Below are 20,142 nucleotides of genomic sequence, written 5' to 3' on the forward strand. Positions count from 1 at the left end.
ATTTATTTTCTAAAGCGATGCTTACAGATGGTGAACTCACCAACTTCGATATTGCACAGTAGATAAGAGTACCTAACTTGCGCCATCAAGTTATCCCTTGGAATCATCATCCAAGGGCATTTTCCCCTGCCTCTGTGAAAATGTGCCTACCTTTTTCACAACACTTTTGCAGCAGCATTCTTAGGCCTGATCAGCTGGTATGGACCAGGGTCATTTGCTTCAATGGATTTTGATCTACTGGATATTTTGAAGACCTGCTTCAGCCCTGTTGGTCAAACACAGCCTTCAAACGGTGCTAAACAATTGTTTGGGCTGTGGACCACATGAAAAAATACCTTCTGGTGCCTTTACTGGGCCATATGCTCCTGATTCTCTCACTCAACTTCTCCATCACCTCTCATCTCTCCCACGAGCTATGTTCAAGGTCCACAGGATACTTTTCAGAGAATCTTCAGGCCTGATGCAGTAGGAATGATGAACAAATGCAGCTGGGATGAATTTTCCAGTTTGGATAAAACCTCTTTTGCGCACAAATCCCCCTATGCCCAGAAAAACCTTCCCTAAGTACTCGTGTTCTACCTAAACCGCAATTTAGACTGAAAGAAAAGCTTTTGTCTGGGAGTATCTGAGAGATTTGCATGAAGCACAGATATCTGACCTATGCAATTTTGAAGATCAGAGGAAAAAGAAAATGGTAAGAAGTTTTTAATTTTGCTGGTTTTAATTTTCAATTCCATGCACTTTTTCAAAAAGTGTCAATCTCAAATGGCCATCAACATATTTCAGTCATCTGGAAGTTAGTATTCCTATCAAATGTGTTTCAAATCAATAGAATTTCAAACCTTTCCTCAAAGTTTATATACCTAGATTTAGTATTTCTGATCTCTATTAGATGAAAGGAAGACATTTTTTGCTGTTGGGGTGCTGGAACGCTGCTTCCGGTTGCCCAGAGAAGTTGTGGATGTCCCATCCCTGAACATATTCAAGGTCAGCTTGGATGGGGCTTTGAACAGCAGCGAATGTGACCCTTGATGGGAGATAAACAAAGCTTGAATATAGAAGAAACTCAGATTGAGGTATACGAACAAATTTTCTCTCAGCTCTTGGGGTAAATTCAAAGTTGTACAAAATTGCATTTCTCTGTGATTTTCACTACTGTAACAGAAAGCTTCATGAAAACTGTGCAGAAGATATCACATTTTAAAAGCGATAAGAACTACAACATCAAACACATGGGATGGGTTTCAACATGGGACACTCTCTGAGACAAAATCTCTGTATTGCAACACTTCATGCCAATCATTAGGATTTCAAGAAGTGCCAAAGAAGGCGGCAAAATATCCTTCAGGACATTATTTACTGTAGTTCAGCCTGGCCATTAGTTGGAATTGCTGTTTGAACTAATGTAGACGCACCACACACACTTTCCATGCACTGAAAACTTACTGTTTACAATGAATAAGCAATGAGGATCAAAATTGATTGAAAGCATCTTAAAAATGTCAAGTATTTCACTGTAAATGATCTATGATCAAAATACTTATTCCTCCTTAGTGAGGGACAAATAAATTCTTCCATACCATGATGGTTAAAAACTGTCTAAACCAATGTTTTTTTCTGAAAAGACATCATCTAATTTTTTCTATTTTTAGAAGAAAATATTCCTGGACACAGAAGAAAGGAATTTGAAAGGAACAAATGGAAGGAAAATATTCTGCAAACAGAATTCAATGAAAACCTGTGTTTTAAATATGAGGTAGATATTCAACAGAGTTTTTGTACCAGATATTTGAAATAGTGTACCGGCTATTTTGTCCACAAAGAGAGCTATTTAGCATTTCAGTCTTTTCCAAGGTGTTCATGATCTGCTATGCTGATCTCTGTGCATGCCTAGGTGTGTGCGGAAGGTGGGGCCATGTGAAGGGGAGTGTCTATGTTTGCTTAGCACTCGGAGTGGCAGATTCATGCCTCAGCTCCATCATTTCTTTTAGAAACTTCCCAGAGAGTGGATATGAAGTTTCATATCCAAAAGAGATCAATTCCCAAGTCATCCATTTTACTCTACCTTGTAAATCACATGCTTTGTTGCATATTTTATCAAATATACTTTCAAGCCGCATGGAGGAAGGAGAATGTGGAGAATCCCTCCAATGTCTTGCAACATTTACGCAAAAAGATTTTCAAGAAAATCATCATTTCTCTTTTAAATACATCTGGGACAGGCATGATGGTGGTGTCAATCTGTTGAAGTTTGTGTTGCTGGGGGAAGTTGTACGAAAGGACTGGTTTTTACATTGACCAGTTACTGAATCAAGTGTATGAACACATTTGAAATTCACAGAATTTCTTAAATATATCACCAAGGTGCTACCAGCTTCTGTAATTGGCTCAGCAGCAAGTCTGTTCTTATTGCCAAGCAGGGATTCACTTTGCCAGGCATGGAGGAAGCTTCTAGGAGCTTTGCACAAAAAATCACTTCTGTGGCTGGCTTCTTCCCTCCCCACCAAAAACCAAGCCATGCCAAACCAACACCTTAACTAATTCGTAGTACTTAGTACGCATCCAAGAATGTCTTTTAAACGATGCTTTATGTTTTTGACCAAACGCACTGAAAAGAAGTGGATCCATAATATTGATAAAAATTGTTCCAGTTCAATAGAAATATTGGGTCATGCAACTCTAGATTACATACCTGTTTATTTGTACAATACCCAGAGGCTTTTTTCACCTCCATGGAAGAGCCTAAATGAGGGATGTGGGAGTCCAGGAGGCTCTCCAAAATGCAGTTTATTCCATCCAAGACGTTGCAGCAGTCCAGGGTAGTGGGCAACAGAGCCTGTGCCTACAGCTGTCAGCTCTAGCTGCAGGCAGGCCTGGAGACCCTTTGGTTTTGTCACTTTGCTGAGCATCTTCATACAGTAGAACCAATCTATCCCTTAACTATTAACTATAGCCTATCCTAACGACTCTAATTACCATATGTTGCTATTCTCCACTCACTAAAAGTCAGTATATTACAGTTGAAGCGGAAAGTTGTTTTTCAGTTTTCTTGACAGTGGAAAATTTGGAGAGCTTTTTCTGCTTGCAGCATTTGCTGATTTGTTTGCCTGTGCTAGCTTCCTGCTTGGTAAAAACATCTTCTTGTTTGGGGTGGGTTTATCCTTTGCTGTAAGTCATAAAACCCTCTTCTAACTGAGGTATCCTCTGTTATCCAGTAAGACTGGCTCAGCAATTCTTTTCTTCTAGATCAAAACTTGCTTCCAACTCTATTCCTTCTTCAGACTCCACATTGAAAAATCTTTCTGCCAAGCATACATATCTGTGAGACTTTCTCGTCAAACTTTCATCTTTCCCAACACCTCTAAAGAAATGTTTCCTGATGGTTTGGATCAGAAGATCCAGTATTGCCACCCTGAAATTTTTCTTTCGAAACCCATAAGCTGTGCTCAAGGTGTTGGCTATGTTCTTTGTTGTGCCTTGCATCTATTTTGGCTAGAAAGCCAGCGTAGATGATGTCCTTGCTGCAGTAGCCATGGGAAATAAGGTGGAGTGTCTGGCTGATGTACCGGGATGTAGACTATCCAGCACTCCCCCAGGGAGGCCAGGATCCCTAAAGGAATAGAATATTGGCTATGCTCTGGGAGTTTTACAGAGAGAAAGATCCTCACAGCTCAAATGATTTGTCTCCTGGAGTTCTGAGGAGTAAGTGGTGAAGAAGAAGGTTGCTGTCTTTTCCAAGAATCTTCGTGCATTCAAGAGGATCATTGAACTTCTTGTCTGAGAATGAAAGAAATATTAGTAGTAATTAGTACTTTTTCTCTGTCTGTGCATCACTGATTGAATCTGGGTGGGCTATATATTTTTTATTTATTTATTTGAATTATTCATCATAAGGTCTTCCAAATTCCCAAATTCTGCTTCACTTCTTTCTTTTCTAGGCCGGTCTGGTTCATCTTCTCTTCTACTGTATTATTTCAGACCATTCTGAATGGATTTTTTTTTTTTCATTTTGAACATTAGGTTTAAACTGAATGAACAGAACGCTTTATTTATCCTTATTTTACCAGTTTGCAAGGAAATACAGAATTTTGAAGAGAAGTGACGTGACTCCACTTGAGGTTTTCAATGGAAGAGAAGAATGACGATGTCTTACATTCACAGCATTGTTTACAGTAACATTGCAGCTAGTTTCCAGCAACGAAGGTCAGGTTCTGGAAGCAGGCATGAATGATTGTAGAGAAGTTTAAAAAGTTTCAGTTTGGCCGCTTTTCTTGAAAAATAGCTAATATGTCTCAACGTTGTGCTGAATCTCGTTGTACAGACACTTCTTTTGAGGTCTGAACTCCTTGCTGGACTTCTGTATCTAAGAATCAGATACAGTAAACCTATGTTTCCTTATATGCTGTAAGAATTTGGTTCTAATCTAGAAGAGCAAGAAAAGGTTGCCATATTAATACAAGGTAAAGAACCTGCTAAGAAAGCAGTTAATGGACTGCTTTTTTATTGGAGCAGTGATTTAGTGGTTTGATGGGTTGTTTTTTTTTTTTGCTTCTCAATAGAATTTTAGAAGTGGTGGGGTAAGAAAGTGTGGATTTTTATAGGTTTGCCTTGAAAGAAGAACTACAGGGGAAACTGTTGTAAAGAATTGATGCAGAGCTCTATGCATTAAAGCACTCTTCCGTACAGAGTTTCAGAAGTGAAAAACAAGAGGAGAGAGTGCCGACAAGATGAGAGTGCCGATTTACTAGAATGAATTCAAGATAGCATTCTTTTCTCTCTGAATTACAGCTCTAAACCTCAGGGTAGTAATAGGAAGTACATAACAATCTCAAAGATTTAAAAATGGATGATGAAGTTTTATATCCAGTAAACTGTAAGGCTTCACATTTTAACCTGGTTTGCATTTTGGCAAAAGCCTGGAATCTTCTGCAATTTGCCAGATAACAAGGGATTTAGAACAGGAAGTATGCAAGTAATCATTTGGAGCCTTCATCTCCCTTCTTAGAACAATGAATACATTTATTTTGCTCCTATTTTTATTCCATCAGGGGATTTGATCATGGAAATGTCTAGTCATTCTTTTCTTGTTTTCAACCCCTCAAAGAGCATGAATCCAAACTATTCAGAAGTTCTTGATCTGCAACAGTGACAAGCACTATACTGGTAAGAGTCAGTGGACATTAGCAGATCCCCTATGACAGCCCCCTATGGCGGGCAGTTCTGGCAGGACTGATGTTTGAGGGGCTGGAATTCTGTGAAATAGAACTTTCTATGAATGGGGAAAATGGAAACAGATTCTGAACGTTCAACCCAACACGTGAACAAGTAATAGGGCAGGTAATTTTCTGTGGAAATTTCTTTAGCCCCAGTGTTGTGGATGATGATTACTCTTCCTACCTCCTTTGGTCAGCTGCCAGCACAGCCACGTTACTCCGCTTATGGACAGAAAACCAGAAGAAGTCATTTTTGAACAAAACACTCAGCAGGGCCTTAGAGTGTTTTTGCTGCAAAATGTTTCAAGGCAGATAGGGAAACAATTCCATTGTAGAGAGTGTGCTGAGAAGACAAGTTTGGAAGTTAAAAACCATGGGATCTGTTTCTATATAAGTCACTGATTTTGCTTATTATCAATTTGGTGGGGTTTCTTGTTTTGTTGGTTTTTTTTTTTTTTTTTGTTTTTTTCCTGCATCCTTGAGATGAAAGCATAAGACAGAAAAGTACTGTAAGGTTAAAATGCTTTTGAGATGCCTTGTGCTGAAAAACTTGTAGCTACTGCTAAGGCCCATTAGCCAGGTCCTGTTTCATTTCTGAGAAGCTATAAAATTCCCATTGGTAATTTAGTTCTAAGCATCTGTTGTTATGGTGGAGATGCAAATTAAGAAGAACAATTTTTGAATCTGTAGGGATGTATTTAAAATTTTTTAGCTGCCTTTTCAGTCTCTGAGCTATCAATGAAAAGAAGGAGAAGAATCTACACTGTTTTCAACCTGTGGACCATCCACTACTGTCCACGTGCTCAGATTCAAAGCCAAACAATCCTGTCGGGCCTGATTGGGAGGAATTCTTTGGATTCAAAATACTAGACTAGTATTTGATTTCCATCAGCACAGTCCATTGGGCATGAATTTTGATATCAATAGAACCTTTCACGGGGATCCATCTTTCTCACCTGCATCACATTTTATAAGAGAAGAGGCATTGTTGAATGGCTTCAGTGGAAAAAAAATCTTAAATGCACTCTGAATGGAATTGAGATCCAAAGGAGCCGGTATTTCAAGAAAGCCTGAGATGTTGTCTGCCATGAGATCCCTTCTAAGAGGTTCTATTAAGGTACCAAATTCTCCATCAAAATACTGGCAGATTGGTCAGAGGGGAAAAGCAAACTTTTTGAATGGTCCTTTGGGAAGACAGGGCTTGCAGCGAATTTAGTACTTGCTGCTAGGTTGCCTACATTCCAGGAAAGAGTATTAAATACTGAAATTCGACCGATGGTGGATGAAGTCTTTGTGACTGTGAAAGTCCAGTGCATGGCAATCTCAGAAAGGAACCCATCAAAGCCCCTGAAATGCCAACACACAAGTTGTGAGTTGGCAGTGCATGCCAGGTTTTAGCAAACCACAGCAAAATGCTGATTGCAAAACGAGGCCATCAAGTCACATACGGTATGAAGCAGTAGGAAAGAGGAAAGCAGCTGAGAGCGTCAACCCTGCTAAGTAGTCTCAGTATTCTTATTGCCATTAGCAGAAATGTGAAATGAGTCTATAAAAATTACAAAGGAGGCAAAAGAAAAGGGAGTGATGACTCCTCTGGCATAGTGTTTCCTAACAGGGATCTTCAAAATCCTGTAAAGATTCTCTCATCCTTGAAACTGAAGGAAGGTATTAATGGCAGTAAGGAAATGACATCAAATGCTAGAAAGACTCTGGGCAGTGTACTTCTAGACAGAAATGCCACTGATGGAAAACCAACTGAACTGGCACCAATGCAGCAGCATTGTACTAAAGCCCAGAAATTGTCCACAGCTTCACTCTCTGCCATTCCTTTCATATGCACACAGCAGCTCTGCAACATTCCTACTCATCATCTCCTTGGCAAACTGGGCGTGAGGGTCCGTAGTGACGCAGAGTCCCCAGGCAGGTGCAAAGGAGAGCCGCTTTCTTGCAAAAGCCAGGCTTTTGAAGCAGTCAGGCCTTTATCGCTTCCATAGCTTTAAGCCACAACAAACATAATTCAACCAACCGTCATACACCACGCTGTGAACACGCAATGCTTCTAGAACTTCTTGATCTACCTCTAATTCAGTTGTCTCACTTTCCCCTAGTCATTTTCTACTTAGCCAAAGTAACGGGCCTCAGCCACGATTTTACAAGGCCTTCCTTTCGGAAAGTTCTACCTATATGCAACAGCATACCACTAGTTTCTTCACCACCAAGAGTTTAGGTAGATGATTGGCATCTGCCCTTGCGGTGAAACACAATGGGGAGAGAAAATCCTGTCGGAGATGTTCAGTCATTCCATTTTCTAGACAGGCCAAATCAAAAGAAAAGCAAGCTATAGGATCGTGTACTTGCTCTTACAGAACACCTGCTCCCATCTGACAATAAACTAGCAGAAAATCAGCAAGAATGAGACTTGAGGCAAACAACCTTTGGAAGGGAATAATGGGTTGATAAATAAAGACAACAGGTTTCCAGGCTATTGAGATACTTTAAATGACAGCAAAGGATTTGAGAGCAGAGGCTGAACTGGTGGGGAAGGATTCAAAGAATCCCAAGAAAAACATGACCAAAGAATAAAAGAACCCCAAGAAAAATAGGGGCAACTGACCTGTTTAAGCCTTCAGGAAATCAGTGGCCGCTGATTTAGATAGGCCATTCAAGTTCATTTACTGGTGCACCTTCCACTCCTATTTCACCTGTCAGCATCACAGGGTGAATTGGGACCTAGGAATCAAGATGATTTGGTATTCTGTTCTTAGCTTTAGGAGAGAAGTACAGCAGGTGAAGTACCTGTTACTGATGTGATACCCAGGAACACAGAGTTGACACATTTCATTGAAGTCCAATCACAACTAGCAATACTAAGAGGATAGGATTGGCGCCTTTTCATGACGCTCTTCTTGTTACACAGCCTGCTCTGATTCTGGTGAAACTTTTTCATTAGCTTCTCTCTAAAAAGGAGAAAAAACAATTAAATGTCCCTCCCTGCTGATGCTAATCGAGTCAGAGGTCTATGAAAGGGCCAAAAATATTTGGAATTCTTCTTAGACAATGGAAATGGAAGCAGAGCTACCAATCTATTTCCTTGCAACATATCCCTAAAACTCATTCCCTTCTATTCATCACTTATGTATAGCCAGCAGTACATTCAGGAAAAGATGAAACTGACTGATGTCAGCAAGGGAAGGATTTGAAAGAACTATTCCCATGAATCATCGTATAGACAGTAACTCTAGCATTAAAATCAGAACCCTTTCACTTATGGGAAATTCAGGACTCCTGCACAATGGACGAAGAGGATTAAGCAGAAGCCGTTTATGCTTTACATGATGCACTTACTCATTCTGACTCTCTGCACACGCTAGTCACGCTTTTCTTATTGGTGCTTTTGTCTTGTCCACGCATTCTGCGTGCACCTCTCAGAAGATGTGTTTCCTTACAGTCCAGGTACTTTGCCCCCCCCCCCCCCTCCCCCCCCCCCGTTTTGGAGTTCTTGTGGTCTTGGAATTTAGTTTCTCAGCTTTTCCTCTCTTGCTTTAGCAAGGCTTATGTCTTGATGAATTCCAGAGGGCCCTGAGAAAATTCTGAGAAGAACCGTTCCACGCTGGATGGCTGGTGCAGCCCGTAGTCTAAGCGGTTCAGATACATTGTCACAATTGCCCCTTCTTCTTGCACCAGCCAGATCTTCTCCAATGTAATTTTTAGCAAGAGGCACACCAGTTTCACGATGCATGGAATAACACAAAGCAAGGAAATAATGACTACTGGTAAAAACAAAGCTCCATTTACGAGATCTTTCAACCACCCAGTTCTTTCCCATCCCTCAAACCATTGATGCAAACCCCCCTCGTTCCCAGTCAATTTCTTCATATTGTCTTGTACTTGTGTGAGTTTCGTATGAATGGCTACAGAATGGTCAAAAAGATTCATGCAACATATTCCTTATAAAATTCCTAACACTCGTACCCATGTGCTAGTAACAATAAATCGATTACAGCTCTTATTTGCAGTGTGCTATATCTAATAGGATCTACGTCAGTGAGCACCTGACTTAAAAGAGAAATAGTTACGATAAGTCGTTTGAACATCCAGCACCCCAAATGATTAAAAGCAGCCAAACCTTGATAAGCAGCGCCATCTAGCGTAAGGAAGAACACAGTTATTCCTGCTGGAACGAGCAAAACTCGACATAATGGTGCCAATCACGTCTTTAGCTAGTGTTCCTCTCTAGGTATTCCCGGAAAAGAAAAAGCGGCTTTCTCCCGCAAAAACCATTATGAAGGTAACAGAGCCCTCTGAATGGCGGCTTCTGTTAAAAGAATCCGGCTACCGGCACCTACCTTCGGAGAGCTGCATATGCCCGTCTTTTGCGTCTCTTGCCGCCTACATCTTGGCGAAAAGCTTTTCCACGCATTTTCTCAAAAAGAAACAGTGCCAGCACAGCAAGCGTCCCATGACGTTTTTCATGAAGGTACTCGAGTTCTTACCATCTCCGAGGAGAAAAGAAAAGATTCGCCACGGAGTGCTGCAAATGGCTTAGAACGATGCAAAAGAAAGTTGTCCAAGAACAATTTCCCTACTTACTGTAATGTGAGTTGAAACTGTTGGAAAGTGGTTAGTTATCGTTTTCTCTCAGTTTGAGAGCTGTCCACTCAATCCCGGTGCTGTGCGGCTTCGTTCTTGGCGTCTCAGCATCTGCCGAGCTCTCTGGCTGCTGGAGGCGAAGAAGCGGCTTTTTTGCGCACAAAGCTTTCTGCCGGTCGCGGTGCGCTCCGAACCGCAGCTTCTGCCGAAAGCCGCCCGGGGACCGGCACCTACCTTCGGAGAGCTGCGTATGCCCGTCTTCTGCGTCTCTTGCCGCCTAGACCTTAGCGAAAAGCTTTTTCACCCTTTCTCTCCAGAAGAAACTGTCCCAGCACAGCAAACTGCCCATGAATATGGCCTCCTATTTTGCCTTTGCTATGGATTCCAGAAGCAGTCTTCTTTCTTATTTAAGCTCCTAGTTGTTTTCAAATCGCCGCTCTCCATGTCCCCTCCGACCCCGTGCGAATAGACACAGGCACATTGCCTTGTCGGTATTAAATCCAGGCAATAGGAGAATCCAAGAATAATACGCCTTGAGTTTTAGAAGCAATGCCTATTGAATAGAAAAAAAAAATCCCTTCTTTGAGACCCATTATCAGACATCTGGGGGGGGGAAGAGGTTTATCTGTGTGTGTGAACGGAAAGTGTACTCACCCACAAACCAGAGGCAATATTTAGTAACCAACATATCATAAGGGTGGATGCATATAATTTCCTGCTCTTTATTGAACTTTTTTCCCCAAGGTTCATTTGTTTTTACAGATTTTCTAGTCAGTTGAAAAATTCTTCTGTGTTCGTGTGAGAATAGAAACATCCATAAAGCTTACTATGTGAGGAGAATCCTTTGGACTAGATGATGACTATTTAGAAGATGATATTTTCATCTGCAGCAATCCATTTCCTTGTTTTGGAAATATTTTTGGTTTTCAAAGTAACAATTTTCAAGATGTATTTTTCGAAGGTGAAAAAAAGCGAGATCCTAATTGGTATCACAGAAATACAAAAAAAAAAAAATCCCTTAAAATCAGCCGTTGCATCATTTCAATGTTGTCTTTTTGAATTTTCAATAGCTACCTCTAAATCTCATAGTAATATCTTTTAAATGCTCTGTCTTCACACAATTTTCTTCTTGATCCATTTCTAAGCTTCGAAATGCTATTCAGGTAAGAGTCAATTACTGAAACTACTTCACATTTTACAAATTGAAATCACAGTGCAGGGAGGGAGGGAGGGAGGAAGGAAGGGAAAGGAGGAAGAAAAGAAAGAAAGAAAGAAGGAAGGAAGGAAGGAAGGAAGGAAGGAAGGAAGGAAGGAAGGAAGGAAGGAAGGAAGGAAGGAAGGAAGGAAGGAAGGAAGGAAGGAAGGAAGGAAGGAAGGAAGGAAGGAAGGAAGGAAGGAAGTGGCGGAAGGAAGGAAGGAAGTGGCGGAAGGAAGTGGCGGAAGGAAGTGGCGGAAGGAAGTGGCGGAAGGAAGGAAGTGGCGGAAGGAAGGAAGTGGCGGAAGGAAGGAAGGAAAGAAGGAAGGAAGGAAGGAAGGAAGGAAGGAAGGAAGGAAGGAAGGAAGGAAGGAAGGAAGGAAGGAAGGAAGGAAGGAAGGAAGGAAGGAAGTTGCAGAAGGAAGGAAGTGGCAGAAGGAAGGAAGTGGCGGAAGGAAGTGGTGGAAGGAAGGAAGTGGCGGAAGGAAGTGGCGGAAGGAAGGAAGGAAGGAAGGAAGGAAGGAAGGAAGGAAGGAAGGAAGGAAGGAAGGAAGGAAGGAAGGAAGGAAGGAAGGAAGGAAGGAAGGAAGGAAAGAAGGAAAGAAGGAAAGAAGGAAAGAAGGAAAGAAAGAAGAAAAGAAAGAGAAAGAAAGAAAGAAAGAAAGAAAGAAAGAAAGAAAGAAAGAAAGAAAGAAAGAAAGAAAGAAAGAAAGAAAGAAAGAAAGAAAGAAAGAAAGAAAGAAAGAAAGAAAGAAAGAAAGAAAGAAAGAAAGAAAGAAAGAAAGAAAGAAAGAAAGAAAGAAAGAGGAAATTCCCAAATGTCCGAAACCTTAAAAATTATAAAACATTTGTGTGGATGATATTTAAGTGCTGAGACTGTTCCTACATATAATAATGCTAAAAGGAACTTCTATGTGAGTCCAAAACAGATAAACTGGATGGCAGTTTCTCTGAATCAATAGTCTGTTTTTTCTATCTTCAGCTAGTTGCTGCTACTGCACAGAATGACTATTACCACAGAATAACAGAATGGTTGGGATTAGAAGGGACCTTAAAATTCACCTAAATTCACCCCCCACGTCATTGGCAGGGACACCTTCCACTAGGCCGCCTTAAGTTCAAAGACCCATTCAAGCTGGCCTTGAACACTTCCAGGAATGGGTCACCCACACCATGTTCCAGTGTCTCACCAGCCTCCTGGCAAGGAATTTCTTCCCAATACCCAAAGGAAACATATACTCTTCAGGTTTTAAAGCCATCAACACTTTTCCTATCGCTCCATGCCCTTGTGTAGCTCATCTGCCTCCTTTTGCTAGGCTGCCTTCAGATCTTGGAGAGTGCTCTAACATTTGCTCAGAGTCTGCTCTTCTCCAGGCTGAGAAGATGCCTGGAGCACTCTGGCTTGAAGACAGACTCCCTGAGCTACACTGGAGGCTCAGACCATTCTTCTTCTTGGAATTGTTGAAGGATGCACAAGCACTGCTGATTGTGCTTCATTTTGGTACAGGTAATAAATAGTTGATTGTTTCAATAAAAGCACACTTGAAATGATAAGAGCCAAATTTTAAAGCAAAATTAATTGGAGAAAGATTCCTAAACTTGTGGCCGGTTTCCCCAACCCATCTATTGATTGTAAAAGACATTCCTTGCTGTTGTTCTGGTGCATGAACCAAAGCCAAGTGATGTCTACTACTTAAGACAGACGTTCTACCTTCTTACTAGAATATGTTCTTACCCTTCTAAAACAATCCCCCGAACATTAAGAACAAGAGATTACCTGATGAAGTGATGAAGTAGTGAAGTGCTTTGGTTGAAAGTAAATTGCATTTGAAGGAAACGGGTTTGGGGGCGAGCACAGGAAGATCTCCGAAGTAGAGTGCCAGCTTAGTTCTCTGCTTCAGAGATAAGTGAAGCAATTCAGGAATGTCTTTCCGTGAAAATAGTTTACAGATCTTTCTGCACAACGTTTACCAACCAGCATCAGAAATGTGTGCAAATAACAGACTACTCACTACAAGGTTGTCATCCATGAGTGGTAAGGCAACTCAGACTCATAGCAGTGGTTTTGCTCTTGTGCCTCATAGAATAGACAGAAAAGATTGCGGAAAACTAATTTTTCCATCTAGTTTCTTTCAGTATTGGTTCCAAGACTATTTTCCTACCCTCAGGAGACAGCAAAAACTGTCAAGAACTGAAATGCTTCAGAACTTGAAATGATCTGAATGACAAATATTTCTCCGCAAATAAAATTTAAAACGGAAGTCATAAGGGTAAAACAGATCGAGCTATTTAAAGATGAATGTTCTATACATACTAAAACATTCCCAGAGATAACTCTTGTGTCCTAAGTCTGTTTAAAAGTCCAGAGTTCCTGGTAAAAAAACTTCTATGCAGATGAGGTAGCTACATGATAGTCTCTTTCCAGCTTAATTATACTCTTCACTCTCACCGCCTCTACCAGTTGATTTTCATAAGTTCTTAGAAAACAGTAGTTTAACTTTTTTAGTTCTATGAAAAAAAATGACAGTGACAAGAGTTCTTTGCACTGCCTGTTTTCTGAGAAGCCTGACCATCAAGCCTTAGGAACTTGATCATGAGTTTTATTTCATCTCAAAGTAAATTTTAAGGGAGTGGCAGAGAGAATGGGAGCCTCATGCAAAACAGTTTAGGCTTCTAATTCTTGTATTGTCCTACTTACCTACGACAAGAACTGGAAAGAGGATAGATTCGAGTTAGCAGCTGTTAAACATTTGAATATACTCTTCCGCTAAAGAAGAGGTCAAGGATGGTTTTCTGGCCCTCCCTCCACAAGCTGCAGCTTCCTTCAAGGCACTTTCACCTGTTGTGGCATGGAGCCCACCAGCAGCTGCACTATAGGGATGTGTTCCTCCATGGTTCTCTAGGGACTGCTGGGAGACAACCTGCTTCACTAGGATATCTCCAGGGACTGCGGGGGATTCTTTGCTCTGTCAACTGGAACACCTCCTCTTCCTTGTCTTACTGTAGTATCACGGAGCTGCTTCCCATACTGTTTTTTCCCCTCACTTGCCACTGCCCATTCATATCTTTTGTGCTTTTGACAATATATTCTCACAGAGACTGATGGGCTCAGTTGCAAAAATTTGTCTGGATTTTGGGAAAGCTGCAAAAGGCAGACTTCAGAGACAGCAGAACTGTGGTTGGAGCTAAGCATTAGTCATAAGGTTTGTCAGCAGACAAATGATAGAAGAAGTAGAGAAGTAAGGACAAATAGAACAATGGCCTGTGTATTAACGCTTGACCAGAAGAACTCCCTAAGCTACAGCAAAGTAGATCTAGCCAGATGTTAGGAAGTTCTAAGCTTAATAATGGATCTCTGTGCATTCTATCTTAAGGCTTACAAGCAGATCTTTTATTCAAAGAAGCAATCGTTCTTTGAACCAAAGTTCTTTGTGCTTCTAGGGATCGGAAAGAACTACTGTCAATATGCTTTTGCTTTGTGGGATTGGTCAAAAAGCTTTTCAAGTAAGTTGTAACATGAAGTTCTTTTTCTGCTGCTGGGGACGTGAGCTGCTGGCATCTTCCCACTGTCATAAGCATGTCATGAGACTGATGCTGGAAAATACAACAGCTTGGGACGCCTTCCCCTGCAGTCCCGCCCCTTTCGTGATTTGTGCATAGACTCCCGGCCAGCCATAATTGCCCATCTCTCTTATTTGTTAAGATCTCTCTGCAGTGTCTAACTAGGCCTCAAGGGAGTTAGTTGACAGCTCCTCCCAATGTAGTGTCTCTGGCAAACTTGCTTAATAGTCCTTCAAGTGCCAAGTCCAAGTGGTTCATGATGTTGAAGAGAACTGGCCCAAGGATGATACTGTCTTAGCCACTGAAATTAGCGCTTCATGCTTCTTCTTGCTCCTTAGTGCAGAAATCACAACCAATATCTTCTTTGTTTCTTTTCTATCCATGCAGATATCTTTGCTTATGCTCATGCTTTTTATCCCAACAGCAGCTGACACGACATTTACATACAGAGCAAGAGCACGCTTTTCCTGCTGTTACTAGACTTAACAATTTTGCAATCTTTCAATCAGATACCTTTGCAACTGAAGTCAGACCTTCAGCATTTCTCATCAAAAGAGTAGAATGTCCTCAGAAGAAGAGAAAACTTTGCTGCATACTCTGTAAGCCTGCAGAATAGATCATAAGGAGTTAGCATCACAATCATTTCAGCACTGACCCTCTACTTGAGCAGGGAAAAAACTTCAAAGAAGAGCTAATTAATGCAGCAACATAATCTAAGGAATAAAACAACTAGGATCTTCCAAACTGGTCCCTGCGGTAGAAATGTACTTGTAAGAATACAGAAGGTAAAAGATATGGTTTGGAAAGGCTACATCCTTGCTAAGCTAAATTGGATCTCATCCTGTAGATGAAAGATCAAGAAGCTCAAAGTGGAGCTAGAGAGACATGTCCAGATAATGAGATAGAGCAAAGCATTTTTCAAGATAATTAGGCATTTTGGTGGACTGGGCAGTTAGGTTAAATCTGCCACACTTACTCACTTTTGGGGACTGAATTGTGGAGTGCTAAACCATATCTGCTGCTCTAGAAAGTAAAAGAGACACATCCAAATGGTATGGCTAGTGTGAAGACTCTCACTCTCTATCGCTAAACACTTCATAAGCTATTAACCGGTCATAGGAATAAAATGAAATAAAGCCATTATACCATCTTGGAATGGAAAACTATGTTCAAAATATTTTTTTCCTTCTGTTTTCTTCCTCTTTTTTTTTTTTTTTTTTTTTTTTTTAATCCTAGAAGATATGATTCATAATTTCAACCATTCTGGAATGCTTTCAACAGATGAAGCCAGCATAGTATTTTTCTAACAGGCTCTTGCCCCTTACCTTCTTCATTACTGTTTTGGAATATACTCCACAGGCATTTGATCTCAGTCAGTTTTTTATCTCTTTCCCCCCAAGACAAATTTTAAAGGACTACCTAACCACTAAAAATCATCATTTCTCTGGTTTCTCAAAGCTTTTTGAGAAAGTTGTTTTGGTTTGGTTTTTTCATATTGCATCATTCCTAATGTCTTCAGACCTACTACAAGTGGAAGTTCAAAGAAATCTTATCTTAAAGAGACCGTGAAAGATAACGAACTGCCAGTCTTGGCATTTGTATTTTTCTAAATCCTTTGGATTTCAAGGTTGCCTTCCTGAATGCTCATTTTAATTAGAAAACATTGTGTTTCTAAAGGAGACCCAGTTCAATTGCTTCTGCAAGTTCACCTTCATTTTGTAGGATTGTACTTCAAGAAATCTTGTTTCATTCAAACATTAAAAGAATAGATTTGACATCATATGTGACCCTTTCATCTCTCTCATCTGTATTTCATTGCGTGAGTTTCACAGTTGCCTCCAAGAAGATTCCTTTCAATTCGCATAGCATGTTATCTGAAGATCTGTCTGCTTTCTTCACTTGCTTGAATGGGAAGACATGGGAAATACATTCTGAAGGTTATCTTTTACAGTTTACTTTTACCTACCAGTGTGCTTCTATTGACTAGAACCAATTTCAGCTGGAAAGAACATATTGTTCTGATCCGCTCATACCAAGGGGGGATGATGTTTTCTTAACTGATCTCGGAGGGCAAAAGACAAGATGGAAAAGGGATTGCAGTATCACTCCAAACAAATGCACCTTTCTAGAATGACCACAGCAAATGCCTTCAAGGAATTAGGGAGAGGAAAAGAATAGAAAAGAGGGGGAGAAAGAGAGAGGGAGTATAGCTACCAAATGGAGAGAGATGAAGTCCTCGCAGTTGAGCCGATGGAGTTCTCCTAGGGGAGATCCCAAAGTCCTGGTTATCTCAAGGTTCTATTATAGTCCATTGCTGAGGGGGGAAACAGATCTAGAAATGGCTGAGGGGGAGCAGATACAATAAAGAGCAAGTCTATTGAAATTGTTGAGGGGGAAAATGGTATTGAAGACGGGTACAGACAGTCCATGTTCTCAGCAGGAGAAGACAATATCAATATCAGCAGTGAGTGGGAGCTATTGTTTCAGGACTGGTTTCTATGGGAAACCAGTCTAGGTCCCGCGAACACATCTGCAGGCAACACTTAGCAGGCATCCTGCTTCAGTCAGGCCAGCAGCCCTGGATCAGAATTACGGGCGTCTCAGCCTCAGTCCTTGGGAGGGGGGCTTCAATCTGCGTCCCTCACGGTGGTAGTGGAGCAGATGAAGGATTTTCCATGGGGCGGCTACCACAGTTGCCCCAGCAAGTTCATCTGGCCAAGAGGTGGGAAAATTCCTGGGCTGGTGTCGCGAAGCACGTGCAGGCCCATAGGTCGCCTCGCCCCTTGGCAGGCCCTGCTAGAAGCAGTCACTGTAGACACAGCTGCCAACAATCACTTGGCAGGCCAGAATTCTGCTCAGGGGCCTCAGCATTTCTGGCATTCCTCTCTGACCGGCATGCCAGCATTCCAGTCAGGGTCCTCAGGGTCCCGATGTCTGTCCTGGGGACGGTCGTGAGGCAAATGAGGGGAACTTCGGACTGTCTTTCACATGGATCAGAAAATCAGTTTACTAAAATGGCCAAAAAAGAATGTGTAACATTTAGAATTGAGGAAAAAAACAAAAACAAAACCAAACCCAAAGCATTGGAGCAATATCATTCTAGAGAATGCCATGTATCTATGAAAAGTACAAAAAACTTCTGTTTTCAAATGCACTTACAAATCACCTTTTTGCATCTGTTTTGGTGGATTTTTTTTTGGTTTTTTTTTTTTTTTTTGAAAGCTCTGGCACTTATCTGATTCTTTTTTGAGATAGTTCAGCACATTAATCTGGTAAGAAAGCAGCTAAAAGTAAAGAGAAAAAACTATGGGGACCAGGATGCCACTTCAGCCACGTTGTCGTGAAGCATTAGGTCAGCCTTCTGTGTTGTAGAAATATCTCTGTCCTAGATGAAAATCAATGCATAGCACTATCTTCTTTTAAACTTTGTCCTTGCTACTGGGTTCCTGAATGATCAAGATGCTTTCAAACCAAACAACAGCCAGCCCTCCGAGATACTCCCCAAAGTATTGCGATGGAATAACTTGATCAGGAGGAAGAGCTCGCTATGCAGAACCTGAATATGATGTCAAGAATGCTTTGTTGTGGATTACCATAGTTTGGGATTGTTTATCTCTTACCCCACCATGTAGGTCTAGGAAAAAGATCGGTAGCCACAAGGCTTTTACAGCTGTTCTTATATTTTGGGATAGTAAGGATTTAGGGGAGAAAACAAAACTGTGGTGAGTTTTCCTATTGACTTGATTGCTCTGTCACTTTGAATTAACTGCTTTGCATGTCAGCTAACCCATCAGCATCAATGAGAAGAATATTATCTTCCTTCCTGCACAAAGGATGTTTCATGATGCCTGTGATGTCAGGGACTTAAAAACGAAGACCATTGTGATTGAAAGGAAGCACTGGCATGCCACAAGGTAACTGTAGTGAGCTGTGTTTCCTCCTCAGCTTCACTGTGATAGTAGAATTTTATTGAGCAGTTCCAAAACTTGGTCTTAGCATAGTCTGGTGACATATCTCAAAGGAGCAGTGTCCTAGGGTGACTTTATGATGCTTGTATCCCCAGTCATCTGTTCTCTTAATGCTGGATATGATATTCTCTGCCTTCAAGGCTGGTTCTGAGAGCAAAGGTGGGGAGAAGAAGAAGCACCGAGTTTCTTATCAGAGGCTGCACTCCTTAAAAAGCAAGACTCTTCCACATTCTGCGCTGCACTGTGTTGTCTGGGCACTGACGGAGCAGAACAGAGCACGCATTTGCTTTTTAGTTGGTTTAGCTGGCTGAGGCAGAGTTTTCCCTGGACTGGTTTTTTTTTCCCTTTCCCTTTTCTTGGAACGTTTCGAATCTGCTCCGGACTGGGACCTGGGAAGCACTGGGAACTTGCACTTTGTGGCCTACTGGGGCCTACCCTGGGCAGCAGCCTTCCCCATTGCCGGAGGCATTGATAACAGAGTGAGCACCCACAGGAGAGACTTTCTGATTTGTCGTCTCTTCAGTGCGGCAAATGAGTTTTGTCATCTGGTATTGTTCATTTTTTTGTGCTGGGAAGTGCTTTGCCTGTTAAAGAAACAGCTTTTTCCCACTTCTCTCCCCAAACCAGTTGAAGGGAGGGGCTGTGTGGGTGGGCTTTCGGCGGTGGGGAGAGTGCAGTGGCCCTTTGTGAGGTTTTCTGCCAAATTTGCCCTAAACCAGGACAATCAGGATGTGCGACTTAGAGAATGGTGGTGGGAACATTGGTTGGAAAAGACCTTTAAGAACATTGAGTCTAAATGGAATTAGCAAATGCAACCATCAAGAAATGCTCTGCTGTTTGAAGAGAACGTGATTTATCTGGTAAGCTTTGCAAGTATTTGTGTCATCACAAGCACACATGAACAAAGCATTAGATGGGAATATAATAAGAAACCTGTGCAGATCAACAGAATGATTCTCAGGGTAGGATATTTGCATGTTTCATCTGTCTTCCTGACTTCTTCAAATGAATTCTTTTTAGAAAGTAATGATTGGAATTGTTACTCTTTTGACAGTTCTGAGTGTATTACTGACCTTTTTGGCATATGAATGCCAAACGGGTTAATTCACCTCGTTTTTCAGATAAAGACCGAGATTTAGTGTTGCTTCAGCTGGAGGCAGAAACATTGAAATCCTCCCGCCTCCTTCTTAGTACCTGATTTCTATTACAAAATTAGTGCCCAATCCTGTCCCTTAAGGTCCACTTAGCTCAGTTTATACCAACAGGGTGACATTAGCAGGGCTCACATGATGCTGCACACAGAAGCCCTCAGTGCGCAGCTCTAGCAGACAGTAGTTCCATGCAGTTGGACAATCCCAGTGCTGACTTTGGATCGCCAGAAGCGTTCTTAGTAGAACGAGACAGATTTAATGGAGAGGTCTCTGCAGGAAGTGGCCTGAAGAAGACAGCAGAAATCCCAGCTGTGTGTTTGTAGAAATCAGTTGAAGGCCATTTACAGAAAAAAGATCTTTAAATCTAGCTAGCTTTTTCTGCAGATTATTTGTAAACTATATGCATGAGATGGACAGTTTCACTGAGCAACTGAAATACAGCTGCACTTAAGGGGATTGAATCA

This window comes from Haemorhous mexicanus, chromosome 20 (genome assembly GCF_027477595.1).
Source record: "Haemorhous mexicanus isolate bHaeMex1 chromosome 20, bHaeMex1.pri, whole genome shotgun sequence".
Lineage (NCBI taxonomy): Eukaryota > Metazoa > Chordata > Aves > Passeriformes > Fringillidae > Haemorhous > Haemorhous mexicanus.